The sequence below is a fragment of the Oryx dammah genome, unplaced genomic scaffold (assembly GCF_014754425.2).
Source record: "Oryx dammah isolate SB20612 unplaced genomic scaffold, SCBI_Odam_1.1 HiC_scaffold_3, whole genome shotgun sequence".
Lineage (NCBI taxonomy): Eukaryota > Metazoa > Chordata > Mammalia > Artiodactyla > Bovidae > Oryx > Oryx dammah.
In genome coordinates this window covers 109,286,231-109,300,385 of record NW_024070187.1, presented here as the reverse complement: position 1 = coordinate 109,300,385, position 14,155 = coordinate 109,286,231, and the positions used below count along the sequence as shown (strand labels likewise).

Sequence of the window (14,155 nt, the reverse complement as noted above, 5' to 3'; positions counted from 1 at the left end):
ACACACACACACACACACACACACACACACACACACACACACACACATCTGTGTTTTCTTTGTCTAGCCTTCAAATGGGCTCTGCCAGGAAGGGGTTTGTTTTCATCACAGCTCTGTCCCAAGTGCCTAGAATAGTGCCAGCCCTTTATGGATTCTTAATCCTGTTTCCCTATGACTCCAGTGGTTTTGTGGTAACCAAAAGTCCTAACAGGCAAGCCAAGTGTCAGCTGCTCAGTTGGGTCTGACTCTTTGCAGCCCCATGGACTGTAGCCCACCAGGCTCCTCTGTCCATGGGATTTCCCAGGCAAGAATGCTGGAGTCGGTGGCCATTGCCTTTCCCAGGGGATCTTCCTGACCCAGGATTGAACCCGGGTCTCCTGCATTGTGGGCAGATTCTTACCATCTGAGCTACCACAGAAGCTAACAGGCAAGCCAGAGAGACCAGTAATTAGTTACATGAGATGAAAGAGGGGCTCCTCTGGTGGCTCAGTGATGGGAGGGTGGAGGGTCCACGTGCCAATACAGGGGACGTGGGTTCAAACTCTGATCCGGGAAGATTCCCCGTGCCACAGAGCGACTAAGCCCATGCCTCACAACTACTGAGCCTGTGCTCTGGAGCCTGGGGGAATACAACTGCTGAGCCTGTGAGCCTCAGCTACTGAAGCCGGAGGGCCCGGCGAGCCCGTGTTTCCGCAACAAGAGAAGCCGCCATAATGAGACGCCTGCGCACTGGAGGAAGCCATCAGGGCACAAAGACCCAGCACAGCCAAAAACAAATTAAACAACAATTCTAAAAAGAGATGAAAGAGAGGGGAATAGAGAAAGGGAAAAAGAGGCGGGGGGCGGGGAGAGAGAGAAGGAGACTGAGATGGATGGACAGAGAGACAAAGACAGAGAGAGGCTGAGGAAATCACTGCTCAAGAAACCCGAAACTCCTTCCCTTGTTCTCACGAGAGAATTCTCCTGGGATTTCTGAAACCCTGGCTGAATCTAGACCTGGTTCTCTCGTGTCTGTGCTCTCCTCGTCAAAATGTGGGTGAGGGGAGGGCGGGCCAGGAAAGGAGAAGCCAGAGCTCCCAGCAGAAGCCACCGCCTACTCCATTTCTTCCACCAGCTGCCCCTCAAGTCTGAGCACAAAACTTCCCCTAACTGACCCTTACGATTTTAAATAATCCAAGGGAGACACTCTAAATCTGAAACGTTTGGGGGCAAAGAACCTGATCCAGCTCAGGAAAGCTGATGCTTATTAAGATCTTCAAAGGACAAACAGGCGAACAGCCTGTGTTTTAAATTATCTCCCTCTCGTTTGTCATGTCGGCAGCAATTTCCACAGCACTAAAATCCAAAGCTCCAAGAGCACGTCTCCTCCTGCACGCACCTCTTTGCTGGAGAAGTTCCAGAACATTCTCCAGACTGGTGGGTCACGGAGAGAGAATACAGTGTGGTCACAGGGCCTCTCTGACACAAGCTGCACTTGGTCCAAGTTATTTCTAAAACTGAGATGAGTTTAGAGAGGTCTTTATAGTTCCCAGTTTAAAATAAAAGTTGAGGGAAGGTTCATGTGTTTCACTTAAAATGCAAAATATATGGATGGTGTCGTGGTGGCTATTTTTATACGAGGCCTTTTGGAGACAACATTTGCTATCGATTTCAACCTGCCAAGCGTAAAGAAGGGAATATAATTTTTTTCTAGTGCTTATTTACTGTTACAATAACTTGTCTGGATGCTTGCAATACACATTTAACTAGCTCACTGTCCTGATCTTAAGCAATGGTTCCAGTTCCAACCTTCTAGAGAAGAACAAAGAGTATCATCATGATTCCTTCAATTTCCCTCCTATCCTTAATTTGGGCTTCCCTGGTGGCTCAGTGGTAAAGAATCTACCTGCAATGCAGACCAATATTTGATCCCTGAGTCAGGAAGATCCCCTGGAGAAGGGCACGGCAACCCACTCCAGTATTCTTGCTGGGAAAATCCCATGCACAGAGAAGCTTGGTGGTCTACAGTCCATGGGGTCACAAAGAGTCAGACACGACTGATGAGACTACGTGCACACACGAGCGTGTGCGTGTACACACACACACACACACAGACACACACACACAGAGGACCATCCTAATTTACTCATTCCCATCTATCCTCTCTTGCTTCCTGCCTGTCTCAGTGGACACAGGTGTGAGTCAGGACTCATGATTGTTCAAGCCCAAGCCTTCCCCAGTTAATCCTAAAGGAAATCAACCCTGAACATCTATTGGAAGGACTGATGCTGAAGCTGAAGCTCCACTACTTGGCTACCTGATGCAAAGAGCCGACTCACTGGAAAAGATCCTGACGCTGGAAAAGATTGAAGGCAGGGAGAGAAGAGGGTGGCAGAGGATGAGAGGGTTGGATGGCATCACCGACTCAGTGGACATAAATCTGAGCAAACTCTTGGAGATAGTGAAGGACAGCGAAGCCTAGCATACTGTAGTCTGTAGGGTTGCAAAGAGTCAGACACAACTTAGTGACTGAACAACAGCAACAGCAAAGCCTTTCAGGGGTGGTTGTTTGAACCCACCTCTCACTTCACCTGGATGACCTTCTCTCATTCTCTTGTTTCTTCAACCTCCACCGCTGGCTGGTTGCTCTCAGCCTGTACTAAGGCACAAGTCTCTTTCTGCCCTTGAAATAACCTTGACCTGGCTCCCTTGATCCACCTCTAACCACCATGCCTCTCTGTTCTTCTAAGGAAAATAAAATTTGCTGGTTAATGGCATATTGTAGACCCCAAGAGGAGATGACTTAGCGACTGAACAATACCAGAAGGGGTGAAGGGGGCAAACCTACTTTTCAGAGGTTACTCCCTAAAAGCATCTATGTACATCCAGCCGTCCTGTGCTTGGGAGTAGGTGGTGATGACTATTTCCTAACTACATCAAAGTGAAGGCCCAAACCTTGTGAAAAATTTCCTGGATCTCCTTGGTTTCTAGAGTGTTCTAGCCAAGACCAGCTAGAAATTAGAGACTGACCTAATTAAGGGTGAGAGGCTTGGGGGAGGTGTCTGCAGAAGTATCTAAATAGGGCAAGGAACATATAAGGACAGTGGAGGGTCTCCATGGTTTCTGTTCTGGTTTTGAGGCTCTATGGACTGAGTAATCAGTGTCAGGAGGGTTTGAAAGGAGTGTTTCCAGGAAAACTTTTCAGGAGGATATTTGCAGTAAAGACTGGAGTCTTCGAGCACAGCTACTATGGGGCCAGGCAACCCAATGTGTGGACATGGTTCTCTCCCTGGTGAGTCAGATGGTAAAGAATCTGCCTGCAGTGCAGGAGACGTGAGTTTGATCCCTGAGTCAGGAAGATCACCTGGAGAAGGAAATGGCAACCCACTCCAGTACTCTCACCTGGGAAATTCCATGGACAGAGGAGCCTGGTGGTCTACAATCCATGAGGTCATAGAGTAGGACACAACTGAGCGACTAAATAACAACAACTAGTATGCTGCTAGTTGATCTTCTTATCAACAGGTGAGATAGGAGGGGCAGGCATGTTCACTTTTTTTTTTCCCCAGCTAAGAATCCAAAAAATAAGTTTAAATAGATTGTTAAAAGTCACAGAATTCATATGTGAACAAGAACCTGTGGCTTCGAATTGCATTCTCTCATTTTTCCCCCGCCTTAAAATAGTGCAGAAATCAGACTTTGGCTGATGGCTAGATTCCGGCTCTGCAAATCTGTGAGCTCTTTTCGGTTTGTTTCGTTTCCTCGTTTTAATTTCACAGCGGTGACTATGAGGTGATAAGCTCTAATCATCCATCTTTGACTGGAAAGGTCGGAGTGACATGGGCAGATAATTAAAACGGAAAGAAAGTCAATTTAAAACCTGGCTTCCTGGGGTAAGATGAAGATAATGTATTGAAACAGCTGAAAGTCTCTGTGAAGGTTTTAGTTCACATCTCGACAACACAGAACAAATTGCACAAATTCTAGGAACCATATCCCTTGGTAACAAACACTGAAGTCACTTTTTAAAAGGTCACCAAATGGCTCTATTGACTCGGTTTTGTAACATGTCACAAGCAGATGGCACTTTGAAGCAAATGAAGCAGCTTGAAAAACAAAATTGCTTAGACATTTTTGTCTGGTTTGCTAAGATAATGTGATGAAGCCCAAAATGAAAGAATCTTGGCGTGTGTTGATTGAGAAAGCCTACACACCATTCAGCGGCTTTGTTCTAATTTCTTGCAATCAAAGGGTTGAGCCTTCAACTGTCAGCTCTTGGCTGAGTTGGGTTTTATAAAGGTTTTTGCACTTGCAGAATAAAAGGTGCAAAGCAAAAGAGAAGAGAACGACTATTTCTTGAATGTCTATTACCTGTCAGACTCTTTATATATTATTTAATTTAATTCTAATTCAATCCTATGGGTAGCTATTATTACTCTTATTTTGAATAAAAGAAATTGAGGTCCAGAGACATTCCACATCTAACTATTTATTGAGCTGGGATTCACACTTTGGTCTGACATCCAATCCACTTCTTTCCATTACTTTGTAGTACTTCAGATAGAATGTTGTCCCCACCTACTTCTTACCACTTTTTTTCAAAAACTATTTTCATGCTTCCAATGAAGTACTAAAATAGATGCAGCTAAAATTTTTTATGTAATGTAGTATCAAATTACAAACATAGTTATAGCATATTTTGACAAATACTGTAGGTTGGCTCACTTGCAACCCATCCTAATTCACTTCTCCCTGCCTTTTTTCTACATGGAAGACTGGAAACAGTACAAAAGTCCCAGAAGAGGATTTTCCTTCCCAAATAAAAGCCAAAGTTTGACAAGAAGGCTTTTACTTTCTTGTCTGGGATATGCACTCAATGTCTGGAGCTGCAGCAGCCATCTTGCTCTCAGGAGGATGAAAGCCATCTGCTAACACTGATGAAACAGGAATATAAAAGGATCCTGGTTTCTTGGTGATGAGTGAATGTTACACCATCTTTTGATCCCCTACTTCTCAGCTTCTTCTTATGTGAGAAAAACAAACCTCTTCCATATGGAAGAAACTGGGCTTTCTAATACTCACAAATGCAATCCTACCCGATATTACATAATAGCTAGAATTTTAAAAGACAATCTTGCTTTCCAACAATGTTCCAGCTTTGGTCCTGATTTATAGTTCTGAAGCATTGGAAATACAGGCTCAAATTAGGTAATAGATTCATTGGAATGGTGTTCATTTAGTTGGGCACAAAGTAGGAAAGAGCTGTCCCTAATTGTGGGAAAAAGACTAGGAGTGACCGAGGGGCTACAGTTCTTCCAGAAAGTCTAGCCATCCCTTCAGCCAAAGCAATTGGCATGGAGCAGGAGAGGGAGAGTAGGAAGTGGGGACTAGACCCATCACCCCCACTTCTGCCTTGCAGTGATAGAGTTCATCTTCGGATGGGAAAACGAGAAGGAAACTTGGGAAATCAGTTTGTTATCTTTTCACCTTGGGAAAGGACCACACTGGAGTCATACCAGATGTATATGCTAACTGATCTGGTTTTAATAGACCTCCAAAGAAGACAGATCCTCTGCCTCTTCCCTCAGGAGGCCATTTCAACATTTAAAAACTTGCAGTAAATTCTGTTTTTTAACTTAAATAGGATGTGTAGTGCATGTGGGAATTAAAAAGTCCTTTATCTTTCTGAAGCAGATTGGTCAAGTAGCATGCTGATTGGCTGCAGACTAAGGCAGCCCTAGATTCAAGTCGTAGTTCCACCATTTACTGGCTGATGAACTTAACTACTGTTACTCAACTACGCTGTCTCAGAGTCTCATCTGTAAAATAAGCAGAGACAGAGCCACACTACGGTAGGATCGTGGCAGGGAGCTAATGTACGTAAAAGGCTGAAATATCATTCGCATTAAACATAAGTGCACAAGGAGGTGAAGGGAGAGTGGGATGAAGTAGGAGATTGGGATTGACATATATACAGAATTGTGTGGGTGCGTGTGTGCGCGTGCACGTGCGCTCAGTCACTCAGTTGTCTGACTTTTTGCAACCCCATGAACTGTAGTCTGCCAGGCTCCTTTGCCCATGGAATTTTCCCAGCAAGAATATGAGTGGAATGCCATTTCCCTACTCCAGAGGATTTTCCCGACCCAGGGATCAAACCGTCGTCTCTTGCATCTCTGGCATTGGCAGGTGGATTCTTTATCACTAGCACCACCTGGGAAGCCCCATATACACTATTCATTTTTAATATGTATAAAATAGATAGGGTTTCCCTGGTTGCTCAGTGGTAAAGAGCCCATCTGTCAAGGTAGGAGATGCCAGTTCAATCCCTGTGTCAGGAAGACCCTCTGAAGAAGGAAATGGCAACCCACTCCAGTATTCTTGCCTGGGAAATCCCATGGACAGAGGAGCCTGGCAGGCCATAGTTCGTGGGGTCACAAAAGAGTCGGATAAGACTTAGTGACTAAACAACAAAGTAAAATAGATATCTAACGAGAATCTACTTTATAGCTCAGGGAACTCTACTCAGTGTTCCCTGGAGACCTAAATGAGAAGGAAACCCAAAAAAGAGGGGATATATGTACATGTATAGCTGATTCACGTTGCTGTACAGCAGATATTAACACAGCATTGTAAAATAACTACACTGCAATAAAAATTAATTTGAGAAAAGTAAGTGCACAATAGTAGTTCCCTACCCCATTGCTCTCCCTACTGGACAGCAGTTCACTGCTTACGATCATTTTAGAGCTTCAGGGAACATCACAAGTTGCCCACAACTCTCTCTGCTACAAGGGCTTCCCTGTGGCTCAGCTGGTAAAGAATCTGCCTGCAATGCAGGAGACGTGGGTTTGCTTCCTGAGTTGGGAAGATCCCTTGGAGAAGGGAAAGGCTACCCACTCCAGTATTCTGGCCTAGAGAATTCCATAGACTGTATAGTCCATGGGGTCACAAAGAGTTGGACACGACTGAGCGACTTTCTGTCTCTCTACCGGTTAATTAACTCCAATGGTCCAGTCTCATCCTCTTTGCTCTAATACTTCAGCCTTTTGATTCTAACTTTGGATTTTCTAACATTGGACCATGTCTTCAAAACAACTTTTAAAAATGGGTTTGCAATTTGGAGAGATCACAATTTTATAAATTAATCGCCAAATATCAGCGTTTGAGAATCGAAAATATTGACCTGTACATTTTAGCTATGAACACAAAACTCTCGTTCTAAGCTGTTGACCCATGATTGGGGTTTATCCCGTGGTGCTCACAGTAAAGTGGAGTAATTAGACAGTCATCTGGATCACTACAGCCAAGAATACTCTGGCCACAAATATTTGGCGAATTTAGAGACAATGACTCCTCGGGTACAGGTTATCTGCACTGTGACCTTCACTTTGGATGGATGCCGTCTCAGCCCCACAGGAGGTCTGCTGCACCATTTTAAGAAAGGAAATGTTTCAGACCAGGCATTGTTTTTTAAAGCCATGCACATGACTCTTGGCTAGTAGAGTGCTGGATCAGCCAAATTCTGGCAGCTTCGCGTCTTGGCTGCCCTGACATATGTGCGATTTCAGACTTGAAGCCACACATGAAGTCATTGGGAAGCTACACAATTCATCCCTAAAAATCTGCCATACGGTGGTTCTTGTCTTTTCCAGCAATGTAATCCCTAGGAATTGTGATGATTTGAGCTTTATGAAAAGAATCATTAATTAATCTTCATTCATTGAGGACCTACTCATTTATCTATGTTAGGAAAAACTTTTTGAAAAAATCCCCAGGAGATGGAATGAAGGAATGAAATAACTGTAGTATAGTTTAGTTCAATGACTTTTTTTTTCCCCCATACAATTACTCATGGCATAGGATCCCAAGACAGGCAAAGGAAATGACAAAACAGACTTTCAGGACTAACAAAGCCCCGTAGGTTTCCTCCAGCTCTGCAGTTTGTAGGTCATGAAGCCCAGACCTAACAAGTTTCAGTGACTTGTCTAGTGTCACGTGGTGAGTTAGTGGCTTAACATGGTTTTAGTGTTTTCCTTATGATTCCAGACTATGCTAACTACCACTTCCTCAGTGAGGCAATGCCTGACCACCTTAGGTGAAGAAATATCTCCATTTCTGCCCTTGCTAGTCACTCTGTCTCATGATCAGATTTTATTTTTTTCATAGCACTTTTCAGTTTCCCAAATTACATTATGATTTGTAATTCTGTTGTCTCCTCATCTAAAGATATGGAGGCATAGGCTTAGGCTCTTGTTTACTGTTCTATCTACAATAATACTTGGCACATAGTAAGTGCTCAGTAGGAGATCCAACCAGTCCATCCTAAAGGACATCAGCCCTGGGTGTTCATTGGAAGGACTGATGTTGAAGCTGAAACACCAATTCTTTGGCCACCTGATGTGAAGAGCTGACTCATTTGAAAAGACTCTGATGCTGGGAAAGATTGAAGGCAGGAGGAGAAGGGGACAACAGAGGATGAGATGGCTGGATGGCATCACTGACCCAATGGGCAGAAGTTTGGGTAGACTCTGGGAGTTGGTAATGGACAGGGAGGCCTGGTGTGCTGCGGTTCATGGGGTCGCAAAGAGTCGGACATGACTGAGCATCTGAACTGAACTGAACTGAACTGAAGTGCTCAATAAATATTTGTGGCTTGAATGGACCACAATGGAGAGGAAAGGAACCCCTGTTCATTGAGCACCTACTATGCTGGGTTCTATGCTGAGATGTTTATGTCTGTTGCACACTCTTGAGAGATGACACACCAGCGAGTCTTGGAGTTAGAAAGTGGTGAAGCCAGAATACAAAGCCAGGGATATGTCGCTTCACACCCTGAAGTTTGCCATCACCAGAAATTAGTTTCAATGTTCAGTGGTTCCTGTTCTTCCATGCCCCCTGCGGCCTCTTTCTGAGGCATCTGAAGCTCCCAGACTGGGTTATGACATCCCCCTGTTGTTGGCTTATATCTTTCTGTGCTGCCTCTCCAGAGGAATCAATCTGATGATACTTTATTCAGCACAGTAAACATTCTATGTTGCTGGTTCTCTGTGTAAAGCTGATTGAATCATTTTCTCATATTATGGACACAGCTTATGCTACTTGAATATGGTGGTGAATTCCACCAAGTTGTACTGACTTGTGACAAAAAGCCTCCAAAGGGAAAGAAATGTATCTTCTGCTAATCATCAGAGACTGATGCAATCAGAGGGGTTGATGACAAGCCGTTCAGATGGTCACGGCTTAGAAGGTGACGTGTGCCAAGACATGAGGAAAACACTGGGATAGAAACAAGGCAGTAAATAACTCTGAAATAACATTGATTCTGACCACAGGGTAATCCATAAATTTGAATGGGGAAAAGAGCTCTCTTGTCCTTAACAGAACTTTTCACCTCCTTCAGGTGAAGTTTGTATGAGATGTGGCTATCCATTGTTGTCCAGTTTACAAAACATGTTGAGGACAGCAACTGCTCAGCTTGGATGCATCCAAACCCTCCAAAGAACTATTAACCCAGGGACCTGGGGACCTGCCTTAGTTAATAGGCATACAGAGAGGGCCTTCTAGAGGATAACCATCACCATCTTTCACTGGGCTTCCCTGGTGGCTCAGCTGGTAAAGAATCTGCCTGCAATGCAAAAGACCTGGGTTCCATCCCTGGGTTGGGAAGATCCCCTGGAGAAGGGATCTATCTACCCCAGTATCCTTGCCTGTAGAATCCTGTGGACAGAGGAGTCTGGTGGGCTATAATTCATGGGGTTACAAATATATGGACACAACTGAGCAACTGAACAACAACAAAATAGTAGCTCGTGTATGACAGAGACAAAAACATTACTTCCCATTCATTCTCAAGCTTCACATGAATAGTGAAAATGAAAGTGAAGTGAAGTCGCTCAGTCATGCCCGACTCTTAGTGACCCCATGGACTGCGGCCTACCAGGCTCCTCCATCCATGGGATTTTTCAGGCAAGAGTACTGGAGTGGGTTGTCATTGCCTTCTCTGTATGCTGCTAATTAATTAATCAATTAAGGTTAGTTGCTTAGTCGTGCCCGACTCTTTGCAACCCCACGGACTTTTGCCTGCCAGGCTCTCCTGTCCATGGAATTTTCCAAGCAAGAATACGGGGGTGGGTTGCCATTCCCTTCTCCAGGGGATCTTCCTTTGATCCAAGTATCAAACTTGGGTTCTCCACTGTCATTACCTTTATTTTATGGACAGGACATTGAGGCACAGAGGAGTTAGATACTGACAGTGGGTCACACAGAGGCTAACTGGGGACAAGTTGCCAAGTGCTCTGGTTCCAAACACACCACTTTTCACCAGAGCCACCTGCTCTGCAGACCACGAGACACATGGCAAGCAGCATGCCAAATGCATGGCAAAGGCTCAGTACGCGGTTCCCCATATTTGAAGAATTTCCTTTCACATTCCAAGCATGCAGCCTTCCATCTCATGACTCCCTGCACCACATATGTTCCCGCAGCCATGGGGTTCTTGATGAGGGACCCTGGAAAAGGACACAAGGTCCCAGGGAAAGCTGTGGGGACTCATGGAAAAAGGCCCATCAGAACAGAGCTATTTCTTTTAAAAGAACTATATTCTGTCAATGACTTCCCAGATCTTAACCACAGTCTGATTGAAAGCCATGTGTTATTTATGAAACTACGTGATCCATTCATGCAATTACATTTATACAAACCCATAGTTTTACTAACACTGTCTAGATATTTACATTCGTATATTGCGATGAATGTATTATCTCCCTTACAGCTGCGTGCAGGGACAGGCACATTTATTTAATAAAATAAATAATAATGCATTTATTATTTATTTTAGTAATAAAATAAAAGTAATAAAAGTAAATACACAAATAAAAGTAAATAAATCAGTACCTTTAGCCCAAAATAAATTGAGGGGGCTATAAGCTCAGTGGTAGAGCATTTGACTGCAAACATAAATTGAGCACGCAGTTTATACTGCCACAAGGCAATCTCCACAGGAGAATAAAAGGGCTAACGTTTTCTTTCTCCTGTACTCAAAAGCCTACAACACAAAGGGAACGCCTTTCACTCAAATTATTTAGGCTCAGAGGCGGTGACAATTTTGTGTTTCGGGGGAGGCAATGGAGCCCCTTCCGTTCGTTCCACAAGTGCACACATGCAGCTCACACTCCTCTTGTTTATGGATCTATAACCACGAGGGAGGATGTCTACCCAGTCAGGGCTTTTTGCAAAATGAAGCCAGCAAAGCCGCTTCTGACAACTTTTGCTTGCTTTCTTCGGTTCTGCAGGAGCAGCCCTCAGAGGAGATGTGTCATTGAGTAAGTCCGGGTCAGTAAACACCCTCTCACCCTCAGAGTAGAGCAGAGAAAGAGAAACACCCGCCCGAGCCAAAAAAGACTCATCTCTGGGAGAAAAAAGCCTACAGTTGTTCATTTGAATCGCAAGAGCGGACGCTGTACTTACATCCCTCGCAAGACCTTCCGGCAGCTGGCGTCTTTGAACTCTACTGCACACAGATGCGGAGCTTTCCCGTGAAATCCTCTTCCCGTTGGCAGTGAGGAGGACGCATAGCTCTTTGGGGCTTTAGATTGATAAGTAATTTCCTGGTTTATTTCCAAAGCATCTTCCCAGACTTTGAGCAGAGGCAGGGGGAGAGAGAGACCAGCCAGCCCCACGCAACGCGGAGATGCCGCGGCCTACACAGACCTCCCAATGGTTTGACTGAGCCTGAAAGAAGGGTTTGTGAACCTCACAAACAAAAACAAATCTCCTCCTCTCTCCGTTGGCTCACTCCCCGAATCGCACTTGAGAAACAGCAGAGTCGGGACGATATTTGCTCTACAATGTAAAATTCAAGTGAAACGGTGTCTCATCTTTCTTGCGGGGGAAAACCCGGGGGCACCTTTGACAGGTCTTCAGGGCAGGTGGTGAGTGTTTTCTCACAAACCTCTTTAGAAATTGTTCTTGGAGACCAGGCCACCCAGCCCCTTCAGTTTACAGAGGCAGGAGATCAAGTCGAGGGGTGGCAAGTCTAAACTAGGACCACATGGGTGGTGAGGGGATGGATTGGAACCAAAGGACTTCCTGGTGGTCAAACCAGAGCTCTGTCCCCTGTTTGGAGGTGAAGACAGACACAAAGGTTTGAAATCTGGCTCTTGATGTTTACCATGAGACGCTATGGACTGTAGCCCACCAGGCTCCTCTGTCTATGGAATTGTCCAGGCAAGAATACCGGAGTGATTAGTGATTCACTTCTCCAGGGGACCTTCCCAACACAGGGATCAAACCTGGGTCTCCCACATTGCAGGCAGATTCTTTACCTTCAAAGCCACCACGGAGACTGGAGACTGCCTGGAGAATTCCATGGACAGGGGAGCCTGGCAGGCTACAGTCCACAGGGTCCTGAAGAGTCAGACACCACTGAATGACCAGCGTTTTCACTCTTTTTCACTTTCTTGATGTTTAGCACATGTCACTGGATACTTCTGTCCTTAGTTCTTCTGTGTCTCACTTTTCCCAGCTACAAAATGGGGATCCTAATAATGGCTCTCCCTGCTTGGTCATATGTTGGGTTGGTCAAAAGTTTTGTTCAGGTTTTTCTATAACATCTTACAGAAATATCTGAATGAACCTTTTGGTCAACCCAGTAGTATGGTGATCAAACTATGACAGCAATTACACTGTATGATGGATTTTTACCAACCTGGCCCACATTACATGCTTCTTTTCTTATGATGCTCATGTTCCACCAAAATTACTTTCTGTGCTAGAAGAAGCCATCGAGTGACTTGGAGGGAGGAGAACATAGGTTGGAAGATGGGATGGAGCATGGAGAAAACTTTCGATTCGGAAAATCCGGTCAAGATCAGATGACAAGGTGGAGCAAAGTTTAACATTTGCTGTGGAAAGGATGCTGGTTCTGAAATCAGAAAAGCAGGGCCTGGACACTGCCTCTACACTTGCCAGCCAGGGGTGGTGGTGATTTAGTTGCTAAGTTGTGTCTGACCCTTTGCGACCCCATGGATTGTAGCCTGCCAGGCTCCTCTGTCCATGGAATTTCCCAGGCAAGAATACTGGGAGTGGGTTGCCATTTCCTTCTTGGGGGGGTCTTCCCACCCCAGGGATCCAACCCACACATCCTGCTTGGCAGGCAGATTCTTTACCACCAAGCCACCCTGGCAGCCATATTAGCCATGGGAACCTCATTTAAATATTCCAAACCATAGTTCCATCCCTGAGGACAGGATACCTCTCTGCTGTGCTCACCTCTGTAGGCTGTGGTAAGATTCAAATGAGGTCCTCGCTGAGCTGCTACATGTCAGCCTGTGCAGGCTTTGGAATTGGAAAGCAGTGTTTGCCAGTGTCCAACACAGCACTTACAGAGAACACACTGACAATGGTGTGGTCCCACAGGCACACCCCATTCTTCTGTTGGATCAGTTCATACTTCTTAGTGCCTGGGATCCCAGGCCCTTGACTTTTTGTTTTTCTCCTTTTAAGGAGTATATTTCTCTTTTCCCCTCATCGTCCCATCTCTTGATGCTTGTCTCCCCATGCTGGCCACTGCTTGTTTTCTTAGAGTCTAAGTGTCTTTCCGTTTCACATGCAACAGTAAGAATAAAAACAAGGAGAAAACATTTCTGTTCAACCAGATAGGAAAGCAGCATCTGTAGTCTTGACCCAGATTGGGTCTTTATTTTGGAAGTCATCACAGCCAAATACCAAATGAATTGAGGCTTCCCTTGTGTCTCAGCTGGTAAAGAATCTGCTTGCAATGTGGGAGACCTGGGTTTGACCCCTGGGTTTGGAAGATCCCCTGGAGACAGGAAAGGCAACCCACTCCAGTATTCTGGCCTGGAGAATTCCATGAACATACAGTCATGGGGTCGAAAAGAGTAGGAAATGACTGAACGACCTTCACTTTCATGTTTACCTTTGAAAATGCTCAAGCCTGAAGCCAGCTCAAGTTTAATGATTACAGTCACTTCTTTTGCCCTTTCATAAATCCATCCATTGGATGTCATTGCAGTTATGATCTGCACTTGATGATCTGTTAAGAGCAAGTTTCTAATGGAGACTTGTTTTAGTTGGCTTTGGCTGCCATAACAAAATTTCATAGGCTAGTGGCTTCAACAACAGAATTAAAAAAAATTTTTTCTTTATTAATTTATTT

General features: G+C 44.8%; 1 protein-coding gene across 2 annotated transcripts in view; it reads right to left on the bottom strand.

The window, feature by feature from the left end:
• The window catches only part of C1QTNF7 (C1q and TNF related 7), a 135,619-nt gene that overhangs the window by 73,020 nt on the left and 48,444 nt on the right, over positions 1 to 14,155 (bottom strand). Inside the window, exon 1 of one of the 2 annotated variants that reach the window (XM_040237542.1) lies at positions 11,446 to 11,728. The exons of the other annotated variant lie outside the window; for it this stretch is intronic. The gene's annotated coding sequence lies outside the window, so the exon portion shown is untranslated. Of the gene's footprint in view, positions 1 to 11,445; positions 11,729 to 14,155 lie in introns of those variants that run through there. 2 annotated transcript variants of the gene reach the window in all.